Source organism: Gorilla gorilla, chromosome 6, assembly GCF_029281585.2.
Source record: "Gorilla gorilla gorilla isolate KB3781 chromosome 6, NHGRI_mGorGor1-v2.1_pri, whole genome shotgun sequence".
In the NCBI taxonomy this organism is placed as follows: domain Eukaryota; kingdom Metazoa; phylum Chordata; class Mammalia; order Primates; family Hominidae; genus Gorilla; species Gorilla gorilla.
In genome coordinates this window covers 81009715-81036586 of record NC_073230.2, presented here as the reverse complement: position 1 = coordinate 81036586, position 26872 = coordinate 81009715, and the positions used below count along the sequence as shown (strand labels likewise).

Genomic DNA, 26872 nt, shown 5'->3' with positions numbered 1-26872 from the left:
CACCACCATGTCCGGCTAATTTTATTTTTTTGTAGGGGTGGGGTCTTGCTATGTTGCCTAGGCTGATCTTGAGTTCCTGGGATCAAGGAATCCTTCTGCTTTGGTCTCCCAAAGTGCTGGGATTACAGGTGTGAGCCACTGTGCCTGGCCAAAGGGGTGCATTTTGTGTGTTTATTTTTATTTTTATTTTTTGAGACAGAGTTTCACTCTGTCGCCCAGTCTGGAGTGCAGTGGCACGATCTCAGCTCACTACAGCCTCTCCCTCCTGGGTTCAAGCGATTCTTCCACCTCAGCCTCCAGAATAGCTGGGACTACAGGTGCCCACCACCATGCCCGGCTAATTTTTGTATTTTTAGTAGAGATGGGGTTTCACCATGTTGACCGGGCTGGTCTTGAACACCTGAACTCAGGTGATCAGCCTGCCTCGGCCTTCCAAAGTGCTGGGATTACAGGTGTGAACCACTGCGCTCAGCCAGGGGTGCATTTTTGAGTAGTAAATGTGGGGAACACGGCTATAGCACATAAACCCCAGCAACCATGCGGCTGCCACCAGGTTTGAGGGGACGCTGGTGGCCCCCTTCCACTGGGCAGCTTGCTCCTTCCGCCCTGTAATGTGATGTTCCTTGAAGTGTGCTTCAAATTCCTTAGCTATAACGTTTTATTTCAGAATAAAAATAAATAACCAGGTCAGGAAAAGAAAACTGATGGCAAGCCTTGCTGTGCGAGAGGAATTTTTTTTGTTTTTTTTTTTTTTACAGGTGACAATTCCCAGTTAAACATTTTCACACAGTCAAGGAGGGGGACAGCTTGGGCTCACAACAATGCTGCTAGAAAATCGGCCGGGCACGATGGCTCATGCCTGTAATGCCAGCACTTTGGGAGGCCGAGGCAGGCAGATCACATGAGGTCAGGAGTTTCAGATTAGCCTGGCCAACATGGTGAAAAGTCGTCTCTACTAAAAATACAAAAATTGGCCAGGTGTGGTGGTGGGCACCTGTAATCCCAGCTACTCAGGAGGCTGAGGCAGGAGAATTGCTTGAACCTGGGAGGTGGAGTTTGCAGTGAGCTGAGATCACACTACTACACTTCAGCCTGGAAAACAGAGTGACACTCTGTCTCAAAAATAAAATAAAATAAAATAATGGACTGGAAAAATCACTCATGGGCCAAGCAGATTGCTTGATGGCTTGCCCAAGAGATATTTGAAAATATTAAGAGAAATAGGAATTATGGATCACGATGGGCCCTTCAAAGAGGAGAAGAACGATGCATCGTCACCTTCTGCAGAAGATGAATGACAGAGAAAAGATAGATGCGCTCAGGCCGGGCGCCGTGGCTCACGCCTGAAATCCCAGCACTTTGGGAGGCTGAGGTGGGTAGATCACGAGGTCAGGAGATCGAGACCATCTTGGCTAACATGGTGAAACCCTGTCTTTACTAAAATACAAAAATTATTATATTTTTGTAGAAATGTGGTGGCAGATGTCTGTAATCCCAGCTACTTGGGAGGCTGAAGCAGGGGAATCACGTGAATCTGGGAGGTGGAGGTTGCTGTGAGCCAAGATCACACCACTGCACTCCAGCCTGGCAACAAGAGCAAGACTCTGTCTCAAAAAAAAAAAAAAAAAAAAAAAGAATAAAGAAAAAAGAAAAGATAGTGGTTCACGCCTGTAATCCCAGCACTTTGGGAGGCCGAGGCGGGCAGATCACGAGGTCAGGAGATCGAGACCATCCTGGCTAACACGGTGAAACCCTGTCTCTTCTAAAAATACAAAATATTAGCCGGGTGTGGTGGCGGGCGCCTGTAGTCCCAGCTACTGGGGAGGCTGAGGCAGGAGAATGGCGTGAACCTGGGAGGCGGAGCTTGCAGTGAGCCGAGATTGCACTACTGCACTCCACCCTGGGCAACAGAGTGAAACTCCGCCTAAAAAAAAAAAACATAGATACGCTGTTTTTTTTCTTTTTTTTTCCACACTAGAGTTTTATACTCTTCTCACATAGTTTTGTTCTTTTCAGTAAAAGTAATTCATTAAATCTAAACCTAGCTGTGATGGTTTCTTGTTTCTTTGCAGGATGTATTTTGTTTTGCTTGTTAAACAAGTAACTCTACAAATCGGAAAATGTGCCTTGTCAGTATACCCCAGGTATGGAGTTTTCATTGATCAAATATGGTCCCTGGAGGTCTGTTTAGGGACCAGGCAGGGTTTTTTTTCTAGCACTTTGTAGGAGCAAAGAACCAAGGCCAGGGCTGGGTGCGGTGGCTCACACTTGTAATCCCAACACTTCAATGGGAAGACCACTTGAAGCCAGGAGTTTGAGACCAGCCTGGACAACATAGCAAGACCTCATCTCTACAAAGAAATTAAAAATAATTTGTCAGGGCCAGGTGCAGTGGCTCACGCCTGTAATCCCAGTACTTTGGGAGGCAGAAGCAGGTGGATCACCCGAGGTCAGGAGTTCGAGACCAGCCTGGCTAACATGGCGAAACCTCTACTAAAAATACAAAAAATTAGCTGGGCCTAGTGGCACATGCCTGTAATCCCAGCTACTTGGGAGGCTGAGGCAGGAGAATTGCTCGAACCCTGGAGGCAGAGGTTGCAGTGAGTTGAGATTGCGCCACTGCACTCCAGCCTGGGGGAAAGAGCAAGATTTGGTCTCAAAAAAAAAAAAAAAAAAAATAGGCATAGTGGGGCGCACCTGTAGTCCCAGCTGCTTGTGAGGCTGAGGTGGGAGGACTGCTTGAGTCTAGGAGTTTGAGGCTGCAGTAAGCCATGATCACACCACTGCACTCCAGCCTGGGTAACAGAGCAAGACCCTGTCTCAAAAAACAAAAACAAACCACTAGGACTAGAGCTTTTGTGAAATGGCCTCATCGTCTAGGGTGCCACCTGAAGTTCTCTGTCTCACGGCTGAAGAAATCAAGGGCATGAACTCTCCCAGGTGAGGTTAGAGCGGGAGTTTAATAAATGAAAGAGAGAGAGATAGTTATCTGCCGCAGAGAGGGGTCCTGAAAAAGGGTTGCTGTTTCTTCTTTTTTTTTTTTTTTTTTTTTTGAGACAGAGTCTCACTCTGTCGCCCAGGCTGGAGTGCAGTGGTGTGATCTCGGCTCACTGCAAGCTCCACCTCGCGGGTTCACGCCATTCTCCTGCCTCAGCCTCCCGAGTAGCTGGGACTACAGGCGCCCACCACCATGCCCGGCTAATTCATTTTGTATTTTTTTAGTAGAGATGTGGTTTCACTGGGTTAGCCAGGATAGTCTCGATCTCCTGACCTTGTGGTCCGCCTGCCTCGGCCTTCCAAAGTGCTGGAATTACAGGTGTGAGCCACCGCGCCCGGCCAAGGGTCGATGTTGCACAAAAATACAAAAATTAGCTGGACATGGTGGCGCCCACCTGTAGTCCCAGCTACTCAGGAGGCTGAGGCAGGAGAATGGCATGAACCCAGGAGGCAGAAGTTGCAGTGAGCTGAGATCATGCCACTGCACTCCAGCCTGGGGCACAGAGCGAGACTCCATCCCCCAGCCCCCCTCCAAAAAAAAGAATAAGGACATTATTTTATAAGACCAAAGTGCACTTACCCAATTCAGGAAATTCAGCTTATGTAATACTAGTATGTAATATATAGAACATATGCACATTTTGACAATTGTCCCCAATACTGCCCTTTCTGAATAGTCCTTTCCCCCACTTGATTTAGAATATCCTCTAAGATCATGAACTGCATTTAGCTATCTTGACTGTCTCCTTCCCTTTCTTCTGAAATAGTCATTCAGTCTTCCTTTGTCTTTCTTTATCTTGATATTTTTAAAAAGCGCAAGCCAGTTGTTTTGCAGAATGCCCTTCAATTTGGATTTGTCTGATGTTTTCCAAATGGGCTATGCATTTTTGGCAGGAGTAATTTCTAAGCGATGTTGTGTCTTCTGCTCCGAGTCTTTGAAAAAAAGTGGAACCAGTTGCCAGTATTAAAACCTGAGAGATTTTACATATTGTCTTGGTTTCTGGATACTCTCATGAACAGATAGCTACACTCTGGCCCCCTGGGCTAGGCTCCTGCGGGGAATGGCCAGTTGGAGCTGGACAGTGGGTGCTTGAGATGGGGGTGGGAGTACTGGGGTGTCATACTCTCTCTTTGCTTACCCCTTGGTCATCTAGGGGAGCCCACCTGGCCAGGCAGGTACTGAGTGTACAACTCTTGCTGAATATCCCATTTATTTATTTATTTATTCATTATTATTTTTTAAAATTTTTCAGAGGTAGGGTCTCCCTCTGTTGCCCAGGCTGGAGTGCAGTGGTGCAAACACAGCTCACTGCAGCTCTAAACTTCTGGGTGCAAACGATCCTTTGCCTCAGCTTCCTAAGTAACTGGGACTACAGGCATGCACCACCATGCCTGGCTAATTAAAAAAAATTTTTTTTTATAGAGATGGGGTCTCACTATGCTGTCCAGGCTGGTTTTGAACTCCGGACCTCAAGCCATCCTCCAGTTTCAGCCTCCCAAATGTTGGGATTACAAGCGTGAGCCACCGCGCCTGGCCTTCCTTTGTTTTTCAGTTGAGGCAACGATCTAGAAGACCCAGAGAGGGCCAGGAGTGAGCTGCGGTCACCCTCAGAGGCCAGACTTGTCCTCGTTTTGTCAGAGCAATTACAAGTGGTTAGGTTCACATCTCACCATGTTTTATTAACACTTGACAAGAAATGGGGCATTGGCTGTGTTTGAGCAACTGCACCCTGCTGGTGTGTAATTCAGGGAGATGGGAACATGGGAACGTTTTCCGGAGCTGTGTCTGCCCCTGTCCTGAGCAGTCCCCGGCTGCCTTCTCCTCCCTGTCGTCGTTATGTTCTTACTGTTCATACTTTGGACACTAGGTGGCACTGGTTCCCTATGAATAACCTAGAGCAGCCGGCGGCCTCAGAGGCCACCAGTCCAGGTGCAGAGGGGCCTTGACATCAGCCAGCTCAGCACAGTTACGCTCTTTTTAGCCTTGGAATCCTTTCTTCCGATAAGATCCTTTGCCCCTGACTTAAAAAAATGGAAGTAGAAATCACATACTATAAAATCCACCCTTTAAACGCGTACGGTGATTTTTAGGCTATTCACAAGACTGCAGCCATCACCACTATCGTTTTTTTTTTTTGAGTTGGAGTCCCACCCTGTCGCCCAGGCTGGAGTGCAGTGGCAGCCACCTCGGCTCACTGCAACCTCCGCCTCCCCAGTTCAAGCGATTCTCCTGCCTCAGCCTCCTGAGTAGCTGGGACTACAGGGGTGCACCACCGTGACCAGCTAATTTTTGTATTTTTAGTAGAGACAGGGTTTTACCATGTTGGCCAGGCTGGTCTCAAACTCCTGACCTCAGGTGTTCTGCCCATCTCGGCCTCCCCAAATGCTGGGATTACAGACGTTAGCCACCGCATCCGGTCCATCACCACTATCTAATTACAAGATGTTTTCATTCTGATGAAATCTTACATGGAAGGCAGGAGCGAGGGGGATTTTTCCTGGCTTTGCCTGGGGGAAAAAAGCTATTAGGTTGCAGGCCGGGCTCAGTGGCTCACACCTGTAATCCCAGCACTTTGGGAGATTGAGGTGGGTGGATCACTTGAGGTCAGGACTTTGAGACCAGCCTGACCAACATGGTAAAACCCTGTCTCTACTAAAAATACAAAAATTAGCCGGATGTGGTGGCATACACCTGTAATCCCTGCTACTCAGGAGGCTGAGGCAGGCGAATCTCTTTTTTTTTGTTTTGTTTTGACGGAGTCTGGCTCTGTTGCCCAGGCTGGAGTGCAATGGTGCAATCTTGGCTCACTGCAACCTCTGCCTCCTAGGTTCAGGTGATTCTCCTGCCTCAGCCTCCCGAGTAGCTAGGACTACAGGCGGGCGCCACCACACCTGGCTAATTTTTGTATTTTTAGTAGAGACGGGGTTTCACCATATTGGCCAGGCTGGTCTTGAACTCCTGATCTCTTGATCCGCCCGCCTCAGTCTCCCAAAGTGCTGGGATTACAGGCATGAGCCACCGCACTGGGTCTTAACTTTTATTTTAGGTTTGGGGTACATGTGAAAGTTTGTGACATAGGTAAACTCATATCATGGGGGTTTGTTGTACAGGCTATTTCATCACCCAGGTATTAAAGCCGAGTACCCACTAGTCATCTTTTCTGCTCCTCTCCCTCCCCGACCCTCCACCCTCACATAGATCCCAATGTCTGTTGTTCCTTCTTTGTGTTCATAAGTTGTCAACATTTATCTTCCACTTATAAGTGAGAACACGTGATTCAAGCAATTCTCCTGCCTCAGCCTCCCGAGTAGCTAAGATTACAGGTGTGTGCCATCATGTCTGGCTAATTTTGGTATTTTTAGTATTTTGTATTTCAGTATTCCTGTTCTTGCTCTAGTTTGCTAAGGATGATGGCCTCCAGCTCCATCCATGTCCCTGCAAAAGACATGATCTTGCTCTTTTTGATGGCTGCATAGTATTCCATGGTGTATCTGTACCACATTTTCTTTATTCAATCTGTCATTGATGAGTATTTGGGTTTATTCCACGTGTTTACTATTTTTTTTTATTATGCTTTAAGTTCTACGGTACATGTGCACAACATGCAGGTTTGTTACATATGTATACATGTGCCATGTTGGTTTGCTGAACCCATCAACTGAACATTTACATTAGGTATTTCTTCTAATGCTATCCCTCCCCCTGCCCCCCACCCCGCAACAGGCCTTGGTGTGTGATGTTCCTCACCCTGTGTCCAAGTGTTCTCATTGTTCAATTCCCACCTATGAGTGAGAACATGCGGTGTTTGGTTTTCTGTCCTTGTGATAGTTTGCTGAGAATGATGGTTTCCAGCTTCATCTGTGTCCCTGCAAAGGACATGAACTCATCCTTTTTTATGGCTGCATAGTATTCCATGGTGTATATGTGCCACATTTGTCTTTACTATTTTGAATAGTGCTGCAATTAACATTCACATGCATGTGTCTTTTTTTTTTCTTTTGAGACAGAGTTTTGCTCTTGTTGCCCAGGCTGGAGTGCAATGGCGTGATCTGGGCTCACCGCAACCTCCGCCTCCTGGGTTCAAGCGATTCTCCTGCCTCAGCCTCCTGAGTAGCTGGGATTACAGGCATGACACCACCATGGCCTGCTAATTTCGTAATTTTAGTAGTGACAGGATTTCTCCATGTTGGTCAGGCTGGTCTCGAACTCCCAACCTCAGCTGATCCACCTGCCTCGGCCTCCCAAAGTGCTGGGATTATAGGCGTGAGCCACTGCGCCTGGCCATGCGTGTGTCTTTATGATAGAATGATTTATATTCCTTTGGGTAGATACCCAGTAATGGGATTGCTGGGTTGAATAGTAGTTCTGCTTTTAGCCCTTTGAGGAATCGCCACACTGCTTTCCACAATGGCTGAACTAATTTACACTCCCACCAACAGTGTATCTGCATTCCCAGAAAAGTGTTCTTGTTCTTGAAAAAGGAAATCACTATATTTGTTGTGTAGTAGGTGGAATAACGTGCTCCCAAAGATGTCTTCATTCTCATCCCTAGAACTTGTGGACAGGGTAGCTTATATGGCAGAAGGCATTTTGCAGTTGTGATTATGTTCAGGATCTGGGGATGGAGATATTGTCTTGGATTATCCTCATGGGTCCAGTGTAGTCATGAAAGTTCTTATACAGGAAAGAAGGAGGCAGGAGAATTAGAGAGAGAGGGATGTGAGGATGGATGAAAGCGTAGGGGGACACAAAGAGAAAGAGAGAAAGGAGAAGGAGAGAGACAGGGAGAGACAGAGAGAAATAGGGAGAGGAGAGGGAGAGAAAAAGAGACAGAGAGACAGAGAGAGAGAAATAGGGAGAGGAGAGGGAGAGAAAAAGAGACAGAGAGACAGAGAGAGTAGAGGAAGAGAGACAGAGAGAGAAAGAGAGAGACAGAAATAGAGAAGAGGGAAAGAAAAAGTAGAGGGAGAGAGAGAGACAGACAGAGAGAGAAATAGAGGAGAGGGAAAGAAAAAGAGACAGAGAGACACAGAGAGAAATAGAGGAGAGGGAGAGAGAGAGAGAGACAGAGGGAGAGAGTAGAGGGAGAGAGACAGAGAGACAGAGAGAGATGGAGAGAAACACATACACACACACACAGAGAGAGAGATTGTGAAGATGTTATGCTGTAGGCTTTGAAGTTAGAGGAAGGGTCCACCAGCCAAGGAATGCAGGAAGCCTCTAAAAGTTGTTGGAGACAAAGAAACAGATTTCCCTGCAAAGCCTCCAGAAGGAACACAGCTGTTCAAGACCAGGAATTCAAGACCTGCCTGGGCAACATAGCGAGACCCGTCTCTACAAAAAAAATGTAAAAAAATTAGCTGGGCGTGGTGGTGCGTACCTGTAGTCCCAGTTACTTGGGAGGGTGAGGTGGGAGGATCGCTTGAGCCCAGGAGTTCTTTGTTGCAAGCTCTCAACATCTTGATTTCAAGACTTCTGACCCCCAGAACAGTTAGAGAATGGATTTGTGTTGTTTTAAGCCACTGAGTTGGTGGCTATTTGTTACAGCAGCCATAGGAAGCTAATACCTCCTAATACTTCTCATTTCCTCGTTTTTCCCCATTCCCTCATCTCATGATCTCCCTTTCTGGTGATCTCAGGTGAAATGCAGCTTTCTCAGGGAAGCCTCCCCTCTGTTGCCTGACTAGAGATGCCCTTTTAGCTCCCAGAATGGTTTCAAAGAGCAACAGCGCAATTGTAGAATCATGTCAACATCTGTGTCATGCCTGGTTGGTGCTTATTTCCCTGGTTCCAATACCAGTTCTTTTTTTTTTCTTTTTTCCAAGACAGAGTCTTGCTCTGCCGCCCAGGCTGGAGTGCAGTTGTGTGATCTCGACTCACTGCAACCTCTGCCTCCTGGGTTCAGGAGATTGTCCCTGCTTCAGCCACCTTAGTAGCTGGGATTACAGGTGTACACCACCACACTTGGCTAATTTTTGTATTTTTGGTAGAGACAGGGTTTTGCCATGTTGGTCAGGCTAGTCTCGAACTCCTGGCCTCAAGTGATCTTCCCTCCTTGGCCTCCCAAAGTGCTGGGATGACAGGCGTGAGTCACCACATCCTGCCCCAATACCACCACACCTGGCCCCAATACCAGCCTCCCAATACATGGCTGTCTTCTTCACAGGTGTGTCTCAGGCACACAACATGAGCCTGGACCCCACAGAGGATCAAGGAATGTGTGTACAATGAGCATGTGGAATGTTTGTAAAATGCACGAATGTCTATAAAACGGGAATGTTTATAAAATGCATGAATGAGTGAGCTTCTAATTGAGTTCACTCTCATCATGGGCCAGGCATGGCCGTGTCCTGGGAATGGTGTGTGTGTTATGAGGGGCCTGGAAAGACCCAAACACGTCCTCATTCCCACACATTGGGGAGGAGAAGATGAACACAGACACGTGAAGATTTAAATGGTGTTAACATCATTAATTCACTGTTGCAATCATCATATTCACAGAGGCAGAGAGAAGGATGATGGTTGGCAGGGGCTGGTGGGAGGGAGAAATGGGGAGTGAGTGTTTCATGGGGACAGGGTTTCAGTGTGAGAAGATGAGAAAGTTCTGGAGATGGATGACAGTGAAGGTTGCATGATAATGGGAATTTATTTAAGACTACCAAACTCTGTCCTTAGAAATGCTGAAAATGACACATTTTTTGTTATATATATATTCAGCCACAATTGAGAAAATTTCTTGCATCTAAAAATATGCCTCTAAGAACCCACCATTCACATGAATGCATTAAAAACCTTCATTCACTGAAAAAAAAATTTAATTCAGTTTCAGACAATGCTGGGAGAAGTTAATAATGTTTCAGTCCAGTCAAAGATTAAGAAACAAGTATGTGGCTGGGCGTGGTGGCTTATGCCTATAATCCCAGCATTTTGAGAGGCTGAGGTGGGCAGATCACCTGAGGTTAGGAGTTCAAGACCAGCCTGGGCAACATGGTGGAACTGTTGTTCTACTAAAAATATAAAAATTAGCCAGACGTGGTGGCATATGCCTGTAATTTCAGCTACGTGGGAGGCTGAGGCAGGAGAATTGCTTGATCCCAGGAGGCAGAGGTTGCAGTCAGCCGAGATCACACCACTGCACTCCAGTCTGGGCAACAGAGTGAGACTCCATCTCAAAAAACAAAAACGACAAACAAACAACCAAGTATGTAACAAGGCATAGAGTATCATGCCTATAATCCCAGCACTTTGGGAGGCCAACTTGGGAGGAGCAATTGAGGCCAGGAGTTTGAGACCAGCCTGGGCAGCACTGTGAGACTCCTGTCTCTATAAAAAGTAAAAAAAAAAAAAAAAAAAAAAATCAGCTGGGCATGGTGGTATGCACCTGCAGTCCCAGCTCAGGAGGCTGAGGTGGGAGGATTGGTTGAACCCAATAATTGGAGGCTGCAGTGAGCTATGAATGTGCCACTGTACTCTGTCTAGCTTGGGCAACAGAGCAAGACCCTGTGGCAAAAAAACAAAAAACAAAAAAAAAAAAAAGGAAAAAAGAGGCCAGGTACAGTGGCTCACGTCTGTAATCCCAGCAGTTTGGATGGCCGAGGCAGGTGGATCACCTGAGGTCAGGAGTTTGAGACCAGCCTGGCCAACATAGTGAAACCCTGTCTCTACTAAAAATACAAAAATTACCCAGGTGTGGTGGTGCACGCCTGTAATCCCAGCTACTTGGGAGGCTGAGGCAGGAGAATCACTTGAACCCAGGAGGCAGAGGCTGCAGTGAGCAGAGGTTGCACCACTGCACTCCAGCCTGGGCTGGACAGAGCAAGACTTCGTCTCAAAAAAAAAAAAGACAAAAAAAAAGAAAGAAAGAAAAGAAAAAAGAAATCATAAGGAGCAAACCACAGTGGTGTCCAAATATATTTGTTGAACAGAACTGAAATGCACCTCTGTACTTTGGGGTTGAGCAGTGATCCCCAAACTTGGGTCTAAGGAGACTTATCTGAGAAGTGAAAAAACAGGGAAGCCAAGACACTCAGAGATTCATGATTGTGGGACATCAGGAACTGATCATTGGCAGGCACAGGGAGCTCAGATGGAAACATGAGGCTGACATCCTGACACTCAGCAGGGACTGGGCTCCTGGCTTCAGCCGCTGGGCTTACTGAAGCCTGGGAAGGCTTCATGAACTGCCTAGTTCCCTACACAGGCGCCAAGCCCCTTGCAAGCCTTTTCCTGGCTGGCTGTGACCCTACCCTTCCCAGAAAAGCATTGGCAAAGAGGAAGGAGGAGAAATAGCACGTCAATCAATGATAACTCACTCACTGCAGCCCTGGGCGAGTGACCTGCTCTGCTCAGGGGCCTCCCTCACTTTATGAAACTGGGTTGTTTTTCAAGGATGGTAGAAAAAATATCAGATGAAAAAAATGGCTTCAGAAACTCACATAAAAAGGCTTGGAGTGGCTTATAAGGGCAGTGTCTGGCCCCCAGTGTGCTGATTCTATCTTTTCCGATTCTTCTCTTTCCTTAGCCCCCAGCATCCGTCTAACCAGAAAGAAAACATGTGAGATGTCTGAAATAACAGAGATTCAAAGGCATTGGCTTCGACGGCTTGAGCATTTACCAGGACTACCATCTGCAACACATTTTTTGTTTTTTTGTTTTTTGCCATATACATTGAGTGGAAAAAAAATTAGAGGAAAGAGAAAGAAATGGTCACAGCTAGGGGAGGGCAGGAGTTCTGGTGTGAGGGGAAGGGGCTGGGCAGGGCAGGAGGGTGACATAGCCAGAGCCCAGCCTCCTGTCCTGTCCTGCATTCTCCCCCACGGCAGAGGGGACCATGGAGGGTGCTCAGGTCAGGAAATGGATCTGTCACTTCTCAAACTATAGATGACGCCAATGACTGACATAATGAAGGAGTGTGAGATTTCCCTTCAGCTCAAGGCTTGGAGTTTGCTGCCCTGGCCATCCTTGTGCAGAGACATGGGGTCTCCAGAACTTTTTGTTTTCTTCTTTTTTTTTTGAGACAGAGCCTCACTCTGTCACCCAGGCTAGAGCGCAGTGGTGTGACCTCAGCTCACTGCAACATCTGCCTCCCTGGTTCAAGCGATTCTCCTGCCTCAGCCTCCCATGTAGCTGGGACAACAGGCGCACGCCACCATGCCCAGCTAATTTTCGTATTTTTTTTTTAGTACAGATGGGGTTTCACCATGTTGGCCAGGATGGTCTCTATCTCTTGACCTCGTGATCCGCCTTGGCCTCCCAAAGTGCTGGGATTACAGGCATGAGCCATGGTGCCTGGCCTTGTTTTTGTTTTTGAGACAGAGTCTCGCTCTGTCGTCCAGGCTGGAGTGCAGTGGTGCAATCTCGGCTCACTGCAACCTCCGCCTCCTGGGCTCAAGAGATTCTCCTGCCTCAGCCTCCTGAGTAGCTGGGATTATAGGTGCCTGCCACCATGCCCAGCTAATTTTTGTACATTTTAGCAGAGATGGGGTTTCTCCATGTTGTCCAGGCTGGTCTTGAACTCCTACGAACTCCAGAACTTTTATTTTATTTTATTTATTTTTTTCGAGACGGAGTCTTGCCCTGTCGCCCAGGCTGGAGTGCAGTGGTGCAATCTCGGCTCACTGCAACCTTCGCCTCCTGGGTTCAAGCAATTCTCCTGCCTCAGCCTCCCGAGTAGCTGGGATTACAGGGTCACGTTACCACGCCTGGCTAATTTTTGTATTTTTAGTAGAGATGGGGTTTCACCATGTTGGCCAGGCTGGTCTTGAACTCCTGACCTCAGGTGATTCAACCACCTCAGCCTCCCAAAGTGCTAGGATTACAGGCGTGAGCCACCACGCCCGGCCATCCAGAGCTTTTAAATTCTCCCGAAGGACTTAGGACCGATCCTTTCCTCCCCACCAGGGTCCTGCTTCTCTTTTCTCTTCCTCCCTTTCTCTTGCTTTGTTAATTCTTCTTCACTCCCTTGGTCCATGGCCACTCCCAGTGCCATCAAGCCCAGATGGGACCCCATGGGGTCAAGAGGGTGTTGCCCTGGGATGCTGACCTCATGCTCTGAGCAGTCTCCCCAGGTATCCTGATCTCATGGGGGGAAGCTGCTGACAGATGGTGCTGATGTGAACAGCACCTCCAGGCTACTGGACCTTGTAACCAAGGTTCAGAGCTCAGAGCACATGTGCTGGTACCAGAGAGTCTCAGGGGTCCTGAGCCAGCATCCCCCACGCCACATAAACAAGCAAAGCGGGCCATCTTGTCCTGCCACTGTGTGGCCCTAAAAAAGAGGGGGTGCCAGATGCAGTAGCTCATACCTGTAACTTCAGCACTTTGGGAGGCCGAGGTGGAGGATCACTTGAGGTCAGGAGTTCCAGACCAGCCTGGCCAACATGGTGAAACCCCGTCTCTTACTAAAAAAAAAAAAAAAAAAAAAAATTAGGTGTGGTGGCAGACGCCTGTAATCCCAGCTACTCAGGAGGCTGGGGCAGGAGAATCACTTGAACCTGGGAGGCAGAGGTTGCAGTGAGCCAAGATTGCGCCACTGTACTCCAGCCTGGGTGAGAAGAGCGAGAAAAAAAAAAAGGTGGAATTTTCTGGATAGTGGCAGGAAGCTGCTGGATCAGGCCAAGTCCCGTGGTAAGTCGCCCCTTCCTTACAGCTTTCTGTGCCAACCTGACGTTCCTAAGCTGGGACACACAAGGGTTAGTAAGCGAGGGTCAGGTGTCCAGTTCTGTCCTGCTTTGAGGGGGAAAAGGCGAGTGCAAGGGTAGACCGGCATTGCCTTAGTCAGCCCCAGTGTGCAGGGGCCTTTTGCCTTTACTAAGAGCAAACCCAGACCTGGTGCACTGACTCACACCTGTAATCTCTGCACTTTGAGGGGCTGAGGTAGGAGGATCACTTGAGGCCAGGAATTCAAGACCAGAGTGGGGAACATAGCAAGAACCTGTTCCTCAAAAATCAGCCAGGTCTAGTGGCCTGTGCCTGTGGTTCCAGTTACTCAGAAGGCTGAGGTGAAAGGACTGCCTGAGGCCAGGAGTTTGAAACGAATCTGGGCAACATAGCAAGACCCCTCTCTACAATTTTTTTTTAATTAGCTGGATGCAGTGGCTCACACCTGAAATCCCAGCAGTTTGAGATGTGAAGGTGGGAAGATCTCTTGAGGCTAGGAGTTCAGGCCCAGCCTGGGCAACATAGCAAGATTCCATCTCTACAAAAATATTTTTTAAAAAATTAGCCAGGCATGGTGATGTGTACCTGTAGTCTCAGTTACTCAGGAGGCTGAGGTGGGAGAATCATTTGAGCCCAGGAGTTTGAGGCTGCAGTGGGTCATGATTGCACCACTGCACTCCAGCCTGGGCCACAGAGCAAGACCCCATCTCAAATAAATAGATAAATAAGTAACACTAAACCCTCAAAGCCAAAGAAGCTCTCCTCCTACATCTCCATCACTCCCCTCCCCACCTCCAGTTCTGGAGAAATCAAGACACAAAGGAGGCTGCTCTGGGAAGTGCTAACATGTATTTATTCCACAAGGTGGGAGATGGGGTGAGGAGATGATCACCAGTAAGATGTCACAAAATGAGACACTGCGAATCCCACACAGGGCAAGGGGGCAGCTACAGGGTTCAGCTCTGGGCAGGGCTTGGCCAGGGACAGTGTGGGGAAAAAGAGATGGGGACTGGGAGATGGGACAGCCTCCCAGCGGGGGCACCCCACAGGGCAGGGCTGAGACACATCCTTCCGGCCAGTGACATGGGGCCAAACCCACACCCTTCTCATCCCTCGTCCCCATCCAGGTGAGTAATGAAGCAGCAAGCCCAAGGCCACACAGCTAGGTCAGCATCGTCACACACTCCGGAACGCACAGCCAGACACACACACACACACCCTGCCACGCACAGCACACAGGCACACACACGCTTGTGCATGCACACGCGTTCATATATTAACTCTGATTTATATGTGCACCCTAACCAGAGGGCAATCGAAAAAAAATACTCTTCAGAGAGGAAACGACTGCCTTCTCCTCTGCCAGCCAGCAGAGCGTGGGGTGAAATGAGGTGAGCCAAAAGCATCTTCAAGGGTCCTGGCAGCCTTTGCTTCAGCCCTTAGGTTCTGGATGGAGGACCGCTGCTTCTCCCTGGTGGCAGCCTCTGGGAGTCAGGGCTCCCTGGTCCTTGACCCAGCTCCATCCTGCGGGGCCCTTGTGGCTGAGATCCTACTGCAGGCTTAGCCTATTTCTGTCTCTGGCTTCCTCTAGACACAGGCAGGAGACCTGGCCCAAGCACACTGATAAGAGCCTAGTGCCCAGGTGATTAGGAGAGAAAGCATCAGCTCCATCAGGTCATCTCAGGAGGGGCCAGAAAAGTCCAGAGCTGCAGTGCCCAAAGCTACCCTGGTGGGAAGGGTTAGGGGCAGTAGCTGCCTTGGGGCGTGAACAGGCAGGTGTCATCTGGGTAGAAGTAACCTCGGACGAAATAGTGCCCGGTCCTCACTGCCTCCTTTTAGGGTGGGGAGCTAGGACATGGCTGAAGCCCCCGCTGCCTCCCACCGTGTTGATGGCTGGAGTTCAGCAGCTGCTGCTGCAAGAGATGAGACACAGGAGGGGACCCTGCCAGTCCCAGATCCTGATTCTGGGATGGGAGATGTGGAGAACTGGACAGTCTTGCTCCTCAGTACCAGGTCCACATCAGAGGCTGTGGAAGACAGCTCTCAGTTTCCCAGAGGAAGGGTGGGGGGCTTTTCCAGGGTGCAGGAAACTTGTGGGCAGCTGAATGCCTGAGGGGGGACAGAGTCTTCATCCGGGGTCCCTGTGCTGCCCTGGAGAAGCGCTGGGGGGCCCATCGAGCACCTGCCGGTCCCTTGCTGTCTCTCCGCCAGGGCAGCTGGTCCAGATGTTGGGGGGAGCAGCCATGTCCTGGGGGCCAGGCTCCAGTGCCCCAGCTCCCTCCCTCTACTTGATGGAGTTCTTAATGGTCCACCTCTGACCTGTGCAGCTGCGGAGGATGAGGTCGATGCCAGCCAGGCCGCGGTTCTCCACCTCCAGGCAGCGTCCCGTGCCCTTGTTCATGATGGCTCCATTCTGGGAGGGGGCAAAATCGAGAAGAGAGGAGAAGAGAGAGAGGAGAGAGAGACAGCGAGAGATATAGAGAGAGGAGAAAGAGAGACAGGAGAGAGAAAATGACAAAGAGAAAAAGAAAAAGAGAGAAGATAAAGAGACAGAGAAAGAGGCAAAGAGAAGACAGAAAGAGGAGAGAGAGAGAGGGAAGAGAGGAGAAAGAGAAGATAGAGACAGAAGAGAAAGAGACAGGAGAGAGAACGAGACAAAGAGACAAAGAGAAGACAAAGAAAGGGAGGAGGGGTAGAAAAAGAGGGAAGAGAGAAGAGAGAAGATAGGAGAGAGAAAAAGAGAAAGATAAAGGGGAGAGAGAGAAAAAAGAGAAGAGAGGAGAGGAACAGAGAGAAGACAGGAGATAGAGGAGAGACAAGACAGAGAAGAAAGAGAGAAAGGGAGAGAGAGGCAGAGAGAGGGAGACAGAGGGAGAGAGGGAGGGAGAGGGAGAGAGAGGGAGTGCAATAGGAGAGAGAAAGAGAGTGAGAGGCTTAACTATCATGGCGCCTGGCACATAGCTTCTTGCAGAGAATCAATTCCACCAAAATTCTTTGCATGAGACTGGGGCAGGGAAGCATGAGGACCTCCTCTGGGGACTCTGAAGTCAGTACCTAAATAAGCTTCACCCAGTTGGAGTATCTGAATCAGGTGAGGAGCATTGGTGGGGGATGGGGTCAGGATGTTGAGTTTCCTGGGATATTCTTGGTCTGATGGTCTCAACCCCACTGGCTGTGGGTACTTAGTGGATTTCAAGGAAGTCCCCCCTCACTCCTATCTCAGGATTGATCAGAGCTCAACCAGCCTAGCACTGACGTAGGAATCAGAAATGCTACTCCATGCAGAAACTCCACAGCTGCCCCCAGGAAGTGCTTTGGGTCCACAAGCCCAGCCCGGGGCAGGGAGACCTGGGTTCGGGGTCGCTATTTGCTGGGGACCCCTGGGGAAGCAGGATTCCCCTCTGTGGTCTGCAGCCTCTTGCAGCTACTCTGGGTGCTGGCTCTGTCCATACAGCACTCACCTGGATGAAGTTCCAGCGCTTGTACAGGCTGCTCTTGACCTTGTCGCAGTCCAGGAGCTGGGGCAGCCGACTCTTGGAGTTGTCCACCAGGCAGCGGGTGTCAGGGAGGAGTGTGGTGGTCCCCAGGGCACCCAAGTGCAGGAAGCCTTCCTTGGTATAGCGGGCAAGCTGTCGAGAGACCAGAGCAGCAGGGGAATGGAAGTGGGAGGCAGGAGTGAGACATGGGAGAAAGCAGGGCTCAGGTCTCTCGGCTTTACTCCTGCTGTTTGTCAATACTGCAGTCCTGGCCACCATCCCAGCCTGTCACTCAGGCCATATGCTCACCTCACAGGACAGCCCTGTTCCAGAAAGCCACCCAGGCTTCTGAGCCTGGATACAGAGTCCCCAGGGCAACTCTCTGATCTTTTTTCCTTTTTTCTTTGAGATGGAGTCTCACTCTGTTGCCCTGTCTGGAGTGCAATGGCACGATCTCAGCTCACTGCAACCTCCGCTTCCCAGGTTCAAGCAATTCTCCTGCCTCAGCCTCCTGAGTACGTGGGATTACAGGTGCGCACCACCACACTCGGCTAATTTTTGTATTTTTAGTAGAGATGGAGTTTCACCATGTTGGTCAGGCTGGTCTCGAACTCCTGACCTCGTGATCTGCCCATCTCGGCTTCTCAAAGTGCTGGGATTACAGGCATGAGCCACCGCGCCCGGCCCTGATCTTTTATCTAAGCATATCCTCAGTCAATGTTTTAGGACCTAGTCTTCTGTTCAGCAACGTCAGGGAGAAGGAATCGATGAAGAAGCTGGATGTCTAATTTCTAAATGGCTCTACTTTCAGCTGGCTGGGCCACCTTGAACAAGTAACCTGAGTCTCCATTTCCTCCCCACTTACAAAGGGGGATTGACTAAATCTACCCTGCTGCAGAAGGCTCAAAGAAGCCATTCACTGAAGAAGAAACAGACATTAAATAGTACTCAACCTCATAGGTATGAAAAGAAACAAAAATCTAAAATAATGAGATACCACATTTTACAAAAGAGATTAGGCCGGGCTCAGTGGCTCATGCCCATGATCCCAGCACTTTGGGAGGCTGAGGCAGGCAGATCACTTGAAGCCAGGAGTTCGAGACCAGCCTGACCAACATGGCCAAACTCCGTCTCTTCTAAAACTACAAAAATCAGCTGGGTGTGGTGGTGAGCAACTATAATCCAAGCTATTCAGGAGGCTGAGGCAGGAGAATTGCTTGAACCTGGGGGTGCGGAGGTTGCAGTGAGCGGAGATCGTGCCACTGCACTCCAGCCTGGGCAACAGAGTGAGGATCTGTCTCAAAAAACAAACAAAAACCAAAAAAAAAAAAAAAAAAACCCAAAAACTGAAACTAAAATCAGAGATTTTTCACCACATTTTGGTGACTGAAGTCTAAGATGGGCCCTCTCACTATTGGGCTGGAGGGAGGGTAGATTACTACAACCTTTCAAAAAGGAGATTTCTAAATATATACTTTGTTCTTTTAAAATGTTCATGGCCTTTGATTCAATTAATCCACTTTTGTGCACAAAGGACATGAACAGACACTCTCACTAGAAGACATACAAGTGGCCAACAAACATGTGAAAAAATGCTCATCATCACTAATCATCAGACACATGCAAATCAAAACCACAATGAGATACCATCTCACACCAGCAAGAATGGCTATTATTAAAAAGTCAAAAAATAACAGAGGTTGATGAGGCTGCAGAGAAGAAGGCATGCTTATACACTGTTGGTGGGAATGTAAATTAGTTCATCCACTGTGGAAAGAAGTTTGGAGACTTATCAAAGAACTAAAAGTAGAACTACTGTTTGACCTGCAATCCTATTACTGGGTATCTACCCAAAGGAAAAGACATCATTCTACCAAAAGGACACATGCACTTACACATTCATTGCAGCACTATTCACAATAGCAAAGGTATGCAATCAACCCACGTGCCCATAAATGGTGAATTTGATGAAGAAAATGTGGTACCTATACACCATGGAATACAATACAGCCATGAAAAAGAACAGCATCATGTCTTTTGTAGCAACATGGATGCAGCTGGAGGCCATTATCCTAAGAGAATTAATGCAGAATCAGAAGACCAAATACTGTATGTTCTCGCTTGTGAGTGGGAGCTAAATATTGGGTATTCATGGACATAAAGATGGAAATTACAGACACTGGGAATGCCAAAAGGAGGGAGGGAGAAAGGAAGGCAAGAGTTGAAAAACTACCTATTGGGTATTATGCTTACTACCTGGGTGACGATTTCAAGCATACCCCAAACCTCAGCATCATGCAATACACCCTTGTTAAAAACCTATATATGTACTCCCCTGAATCAAAATAGAAATTAAAAAGAATCCATTTGTAGAACTCCATGATATGGTTTGGCTGTGTCCCCACCCAAATCTCATCTTGAATTGTAGCTCCCATAATCCTCATGTGTTGTGAGAGGGACCCGGTGGGAGGTAATTGATTCATGAAGGGAGGTTTTTCCCATGCTGTTCTCATGATAATGAATAAGTCTCATGAGATCTGCTGGTTTTATAAAGGACAGTTCCCCTGCACATGCTCTCTTCCCTGCCGCCCCATAAGGCATCCCTTTGCTCCTCCCTCGCCTTCCAACATGATTGCGAGGCCTCCTCAGCCATGTAGAACTATGAGTCCATTAAAACCTCTTTTTCTTTATAAATTACCCAGTCTTGGGTATGTCTTTATTAACAGCATGAGACTGGACTAATACACTCTATCAGAAGGAAATAATCAGAATTGCAAACAAAAAATTCATAGGTAGGGTATTTATTGCAACATAATTTATAATAATGAAAGAGCAGAACAAAAATATCATAAGTGGGCAACATAATCCTAGTACTTGCTTTATGCTCTATGTACAACAAATAATGCTGGATGATTGTGGTAGGTTGCAAAACTGACCACATCCTCCGCTATTCCTTCTATACACCCATGGCAAGATGGCTTTGAAGCAATTTCCATCAAGAAATGGAGTCTGTTCCCCCATCCCTTGAATGTTGGTTGGCCCTGTGACTTGCTTTGGCCAAAGGAATGGAGCAGAAGTGAGGCTGTGCCTGTTCCTAGACTAGACTTTTAGTCTTGTATGAATCCTTTCAGTCTCTTGGAACAGTAAGCCCAGGCTGGCCTGTTTGAGGATGAGAGTCATGTGGCCCAACCAATTGCTAGTTAACCACCAGTTAACCAAATGGATGAGGCCAACCTGGATCAGGGAGCCCTCAGCCAACCTGCCAGCTGCTGATAGGAGATGCACGAATGAATCCAGCCTAGATCAGCCAAGCCTAGTCCAGATCAGAGAACCATCCAGCTGACCTGTAGACTCGTGAGCAATAAAAAATGCATATTGTTTTAAGCCACTACGTTTTGGGGTAGTTGTTATGCAGCAATTCCTGACTGATACAGGGAAGGTGTTGCCTGGCAACCTTCCCACAACAGGGCCTGTACTATGCTAGTAGCCTCGCCTCTGCTGCCTTTACTTTCCTGGGGAAGGAAAATTATATTGTTTAAGAATCATATTCCAAAATAAAAAAAATGCATTCATTCACCCATCTTTCACACTCCTGAGAGGGAGGGGCTGTGCCTATTAATTTCCTTCCTTACTAGGAGCAAATCACAGACCAAGTGCTCAAAACGTGTTTGGGGTTGAGCACATAACTGTGGTGAATGGCATCATTTGAAAAGGCAGCCACATCTACACAGCTGTTGCCTAATAAATTAAAAAAAAAACACTGCATCATTTGTAACCATTGTAAAGAGAATAAATAATGCAATTTTCCCAACAACTCTGCAAGATATGTTTTATTATTCTTTACATTTTATAGATGAGGAAACTGATGCATGAAGACATCTGGTCACCTGGCTGGGTGCTGGCCGCTTTCTTTTGGTCACCAAATACCTGATGGTTGGCTGCCATGGCCCAGCAGCTGAGCAGCAGAAGAGCCCCCTCCCAGATTGCCAGGAGAACCCCACCTCCTCCAGAAAGCTTGAGCATATTCTGCCCAGGAATGAAATAAGTAGCTCTGCTCAGGGACAGGAGTGGCTCTTTTCTGGCAGATAAGATTCTCTGCATGGGGTTCTCATTTCTTGGTGAAAGGTACTCAGAAGCTCTTGGCTCTTATCCCAAAAGGAGGGCCTGGCTGGTCTCCTTGAACAAGGGACAGGGAGTTTATTAAGTGCCCTTGAGAGAGATGTGGTTAACGTGTGCTTTAAACCCCAATTAGTTCCAAATCAAAGTCATTGTTAGAAGCAAAATGGTAAGAAAATCAGAAGCCCTCCCTCCCCCTCCCTAAACAATGTCTGCCTGAATATATTTAAATTCTCCAAATGCAAAGTGATGAATGACAGCAAGCTGCCTTTATGTTCAGGGAAAGATATACACAGCTGCTTACTGAAATTATGAATCAATCTATTATCCAGCAGGCAGATGAGCAGCACTAAGAACATTAATTAACTGAGCATATCTGTGACCCAGATGTTTAAAGAGGGAAGCTAAATGCCACTGGGAGTTAGAGGTTCTCCTTTCTGAGGTCTGTTAGGGAGTGAAACAATGAGACTTAGAATGCCAGGACCTGCAGAGGCCACATGGCAGTCTTAAGCCATGCAGCCATGCAGGGTAGGCTGGGGCAGGTGAGGAGGGCCCCTGAGTGGGATTTCCTTTCCAGGGGAAGGTGTTTATCTCACTGAAAATACTGGGTCATGTGCATAGGTTCTGCTGGTCTGGCCAAGGGACCAATACTTGCCTCCTTTTCTGAGAAAGTTAGAAGCCAGTACTGTGGTCTGAAGAATGTTGGGGCTAAAGTTAGGCAAACAGATCTCACTTCCGCTTTTCTACCATGAGGCAGGTGGGTAGTGAACCCTTGGATCTGCTGTCAACCAAATGTCCAAAGTTTGCCCCAGTCCTGAACCAGGAGCCTTTGGGGTGTTGTCCACCTACCATGACTCCTCATCCCTCATGCTCCTTCCTTGAGGGTCTCTTCTTCCTGTCCTCTGCACATTCAATAGGCTTTCCTGCCTCTAAGTCTTTGTCTAGGTGTGTTTCTCTGCCTGGAGATGCTACTGATTGGCCTTCCTCTAGAATGTTCTGGCTTCAACTTTCCTAGGCTTCAGTGTGATTCTCTCTCCTGCACAATGTCTTCCAGCCCCCAGACCTCTCCTTTCAGGTCTTTGGAGCAACTGGATGTATGTGCTGCTTTAATGTGTCTCCTCAAGGTGTGGTCTCCTCATTTTGACCATTTTGTTTATTCATTTTCAAGCTGATGGACATTGGGGTTGTTTCCATTTTTTGGCTATTATGAATGATGCTGCTGTGGATATTCATGTACAATTTTCATATGAACATATGTTTTCAATTCTCTGAGGTATACACCTAGGAGTAGAATTACTCATCCTTGGGCCATATGGTAACTCTATGTTTAACTTTCTAAGGAACTGCCAAACTATTTTCCAAAGCAGCTGTACCATTTTACACTCCCACCAGCAATGAACCGGGGTTTCAATTTCTCCACATCCTGGCCAACTCATGTTATTGTCTGCTTTTTCTGATTCTAGTCATCCTAGTAGGAGTGTGAAGTGGCCACTGTGGTTTTAATTTGCATTTCTCTAATGACTAAAGATGTTGAGCATCTTTTCATTTGCTTATTGACCGTTTTATATCTTCTTTGAAAAAAAAGTCTATTCAACTCTTTTGACCATCAAAAAAAGGGTTATTTGTCTTCTTATTTTTGAGTTATAAGAGTTCTTTACATATTCTGGATACGAAGACATTTTTCTGACATATGATGTACAAATATTTTCTCCCATTCTGTGGGTTGTTTTTCACTTGCTTGATAATGTCCTTTGAAGCATCAAAGTTTTTCTTTTTGGTAAAATACAAAGTAGCTATTTTTTCTTTGGTTATTTGTGGTTTTGAAGTCATATCTAAGAAACCATTGCAAAATCCAAGGCCATGAAGATTTACCCCTGTGTTTTCTAAGAATTTTATAGTTTCATCTCTTATATTTAGGTCTTTGATGCCCTTTGAATTTTTTTTCTGTATAGTATAAGGTTGAGGTCCAAATTCACTCTTTTTCATGTGGATATCTGTGTCCCGGCACCATTGCTGAAAAGACTATTCTTTCCTTATTGAATTGTCTTGTCACTCTTGTCAAAAATCAATGGACTATAAATGTGAGGGTTTGTTTCTAGACTCTAAATGTGATTCCTTTGATCTCCACGTCTATCTTTGTGCCACACTATACTGCTTTGATTATTATAGCTTTGTAGTAAGTCTTAGAACTGGGAAGTGTGAGTCTTGCAACTTTGTTCTTTTTCAGTACTGTTCTGGCTATTTTGTGTCCCTTGAATTTCATATGTATTTTAGGATTAGCTTTTCCATTTCTGCAAAAAAAAAAAAAAAAAAAGGCAGTTGGCATTTTGATAGGGATTCCATTGAATCTCTAGATCAATTTAGGAAGAAATACCATCTTAACACTCTTAAGTCCTCTAATCCATGAACACAGGATATCTTTTTTACTTAGATCTTTAATTTCTTTCAATAATGTTTTCTCATTTTCAGTGTACATGTCTTGCATGTTTTTGGCTAAATTTATTCCTAAGCATTTAATCCTTTTTGATGCTATTGTAAATGGTTTTGTTCTCTTAATTCCCTTTTCAGAATGTTGATTGCCAGTGCAAGTAGTGTGTTTAATACACCTCTGTGATCACACCAACCACCCAGGTACCTCATGGTCACTCTGAACTGCAGGTTTTACGAGTCTCCTTGGTCTTTGCTTTCACACAGCCAGGGACAGGTGCCAACTGACCACACCCACTGGAGACCTGTGTTCCAACTGTGCCTGGGCCCTTCTCATCTTTTCATTTGCCTCATGTGACTCTCTGTCAACCAACACTGCCTTCCATCCCTGCCACAGTCTAGATTTTTAAAAATGTGTTCTTCCTCTTCAATCTCCTATCCTGGTGTCCTGGGCCCTTACTGCCTTCAGAGAATATTACTTTCCATTTTGTTGAAAAGTTGTCTCCCTTACTTCTCAAAAACCTGTCTTCCTTCACTCTCATTTCCTTCGGTCTCTGACCCTCTTCCCACACTGTAGGTACCCTAAGCCATTATTCACTCCTTTCTTTCATTTCTTCAATCAAGTTACAAATATAACCAGATCTTTATGACTCTAGCCACAGCTCTACTTATCTCTTAATTTGAATTTCCTCTCTCTTATACCTTTAATGCCTTGAAACCTAACTTCTGCCATTGTTACTTTATTGAAATTGCTCTTTTAAAGGTTATCAGGTGATGCGGTTTGAGTGTTTGTCTCCTCCAAATATCATGTTGAAATGTGATTGACGGTGTTGGAGATGGGGTCTGATGGGAGGTAACTGTATCATGGGGCCATATCCCTTATGAATGGTTTAAGCACCATCCCCTTGGTGATAAATGAGTTCTTGCTTAGTTAGTTAATGCAAGATCTGGTTGTTTAGAAGTCTAGGACCTTCTCACCTCACTCTCTTTTTCCCACTCTTGCCCATTGATGTGCCTGCTCCTGCTTCACCTTCCGTCATGGGCAAAAGCTCCCTGAGGCCTCACCAGAAGCTGAGCAGATGTTGTACAGCCAAAAGCCAATTAAACCTCTTTTCTTTATAAATTGCCCAGTCTCCAGTATTTCTTTAAAACAAGGCAAGAACAGCCTAATAAACCAGGATCTATAAATTATAAACTTCAATTGCCCCCAGGCGCTGTGCTGAGTACAGTTGATATAACTTCTCCTATATGTAGTCACTTTCTTGGAGAGTTTTCCATCCTCAGCGCTTTCAATAGCATTTACATGCTAATTTGGCTGTTTGAAACTTCTATCTCCAAACCAAAAATTTCCCTCAGTTCCAACTTTGTATATCCAGCTCCCTACTTGACAGACCACTTGGATGTCTAATAAGCATTTTAAATTTAGATGATCCAACTGAACTGATCCTCTTGTGTAACCACCATCACCCATACACTCATCCAGCATCTATTCCTTCTTGGTAATGATAACTCCATCCTTGCAGTTGCTTAGGCCAAACACCTTACTTACCCCTTTCTCTGATCCACCATATTCAATCCATTAGCAAATCATATCCAGATTTCACCTCCACAGCTACCTCCCTGTTCTAAGCCAACTTCCTTTCTTGATAAGGTTAGTGCAATGGCCTCCTAACTGGTTCCCCAGTTCCCCCTCCTTGCCTCCCTCAGCTTTTTGTCAACACACCATCCAGAGTGACTGCTTTTAAAATACTAAATTATTTAAAATCATGTTACTTTAAATTGGAGTCAGGGTGTGCCATCTCTCTGCTGAAAATCTTCTGGAAGCATCCAATCTCACCCAAAATAAAAGTCCAAGATCCTTGCGATGGGTCTTGCAATCCAATAATAGCTTTCTGAGCTTCCAGAACTTCCGGCCACATGTCATATTGTTTGCTGAGACTTTTCCTTGATCATCTTATTTAATCCAGCCACATGCGCCTCCCTGCTGATCTGTGAACCGTCCATGCCTGCTCCTGCTCAGAGCCTTTGTACTGGCTGTTCCTTCTCTCTTGAATACTCTTCCTTTAGGTATCTTTCTCTTTTTATATTTTTAAAAATTTTAGATTCAGGGGGTAGTGTACATATTTGTTACATGGATATACTGCATAATGCTGAGGTTTGGGCTTCTACTGAACGCATCACTCAAATAGTAAACATAGTACCCAGTAGGCACTTTTCAACCCTTACCCTCCTCCCTCTCTCTCTACTCTGGTAGTCCACAGTGTCTATTGTTTCCATTTCTATGTCCAATGTTTAGCTCCCACTTATAAGTGAGAACATGTGGTATTAGGTTTTCTGTTCCTTTGTTAATTCACTTAGGATAATGGCCTCCAGCTACATCTGTGTTGCTGCAAAGGATATGATTTCATTCTTTTTTATGGTTGCATAGTGTTCCATGACATGTATACACACACACACACACACACACACACACACACACACATATATATACACATACACCACATTTTCTTTATCCCATCCACTCTTGATGCGCACTTAGGTTAATTCCATGAATTTGTTATTGTGGATAGTGCTGTGATGAACATACAACTGCAGGCATCTTTTTGATAGGATGACTCCTTTTTCTTTGGGTAGATACCCAGGAGTGCCTCCTCCAGATGTCTGAATGGCTCACTCTCTCACCTCTTTCAAGTTTCTGCTTAAATGTCATATTCTTTTTTTTTTCTTTTTTGAGATAGAGTCTCACTCTGTCGTCCAGGCTGGAGTACAATGGCGCGATCTTGGCTCACTGCAACCTCCACCTCCTGAGTTCAAGTGATTCTCCTGCCTTAGCCTCCAGAGTAGCCGGGATTACAGGCACCTGCCACCATGCCCAGCTAATTTTTATATTTTTAGTAGAGACAAGGTTTCACCAGGTTGGCCAGGCTGGTCTTGAACTTCTGACCTCAGGTGATCTGCCCACCTTGGCCTCCCAAAGTGCTGGGATTACAGGCGTGAACCAAAGTGCTGGGATTACAGGCGTGAACCACCGTGCCCAGCTTCTCACTCTCTCTTGACCCTTCTACCTTCAGCCATGGATGTGGTGACACAGCAAGAAGGCCCTGGCAAAATGCCAGCACCTTGCTCTTGGACTTCCCAGCCTGTAGAATGAGAAAATAAATTTCTGTTCATTATAAATCACTCAGTCTCAAGTATC

At 46.7% G+C, this 26872-nt stretch overlaps 2 long non-coding RNA genes across 2 annotated transcripts; one reads left to right on the top strand and one right to left on the bottom strand.

Moving 5' to 3' along the window:
• The first annotated feature begins 348 nt into the window (after positions 1-348).
• On the top strand, positions 349-18479 carry LOC134758925 (uncharacterized). The gene is made up of 3 exons (XR_010134689.1): positions 349-2144; positions 11520-17664; positions 17945-18479. It is a non-coding gene; the product is annotated as an uncharacterized lncRNA (long non-coding RNA).
• Positions 18480-19918: 1439 nt separating this feature from the next.
• On the bottom strand, positions 19919-26632 carry LOC129534727 (uncharacterized). Its single transcript, XR_008681415.2, has 2 exons — positions 26359-26632; positions 19919-23540 (listed from the first exon to the last, which is right to left on the bottom strand). It is a non-coding gene; the product is annotated as an uncharacterized lncRNA (long non-coding RNA).
• Between the last annotated feature and the right edge of the window lie 240 nt (positions 26633-26872).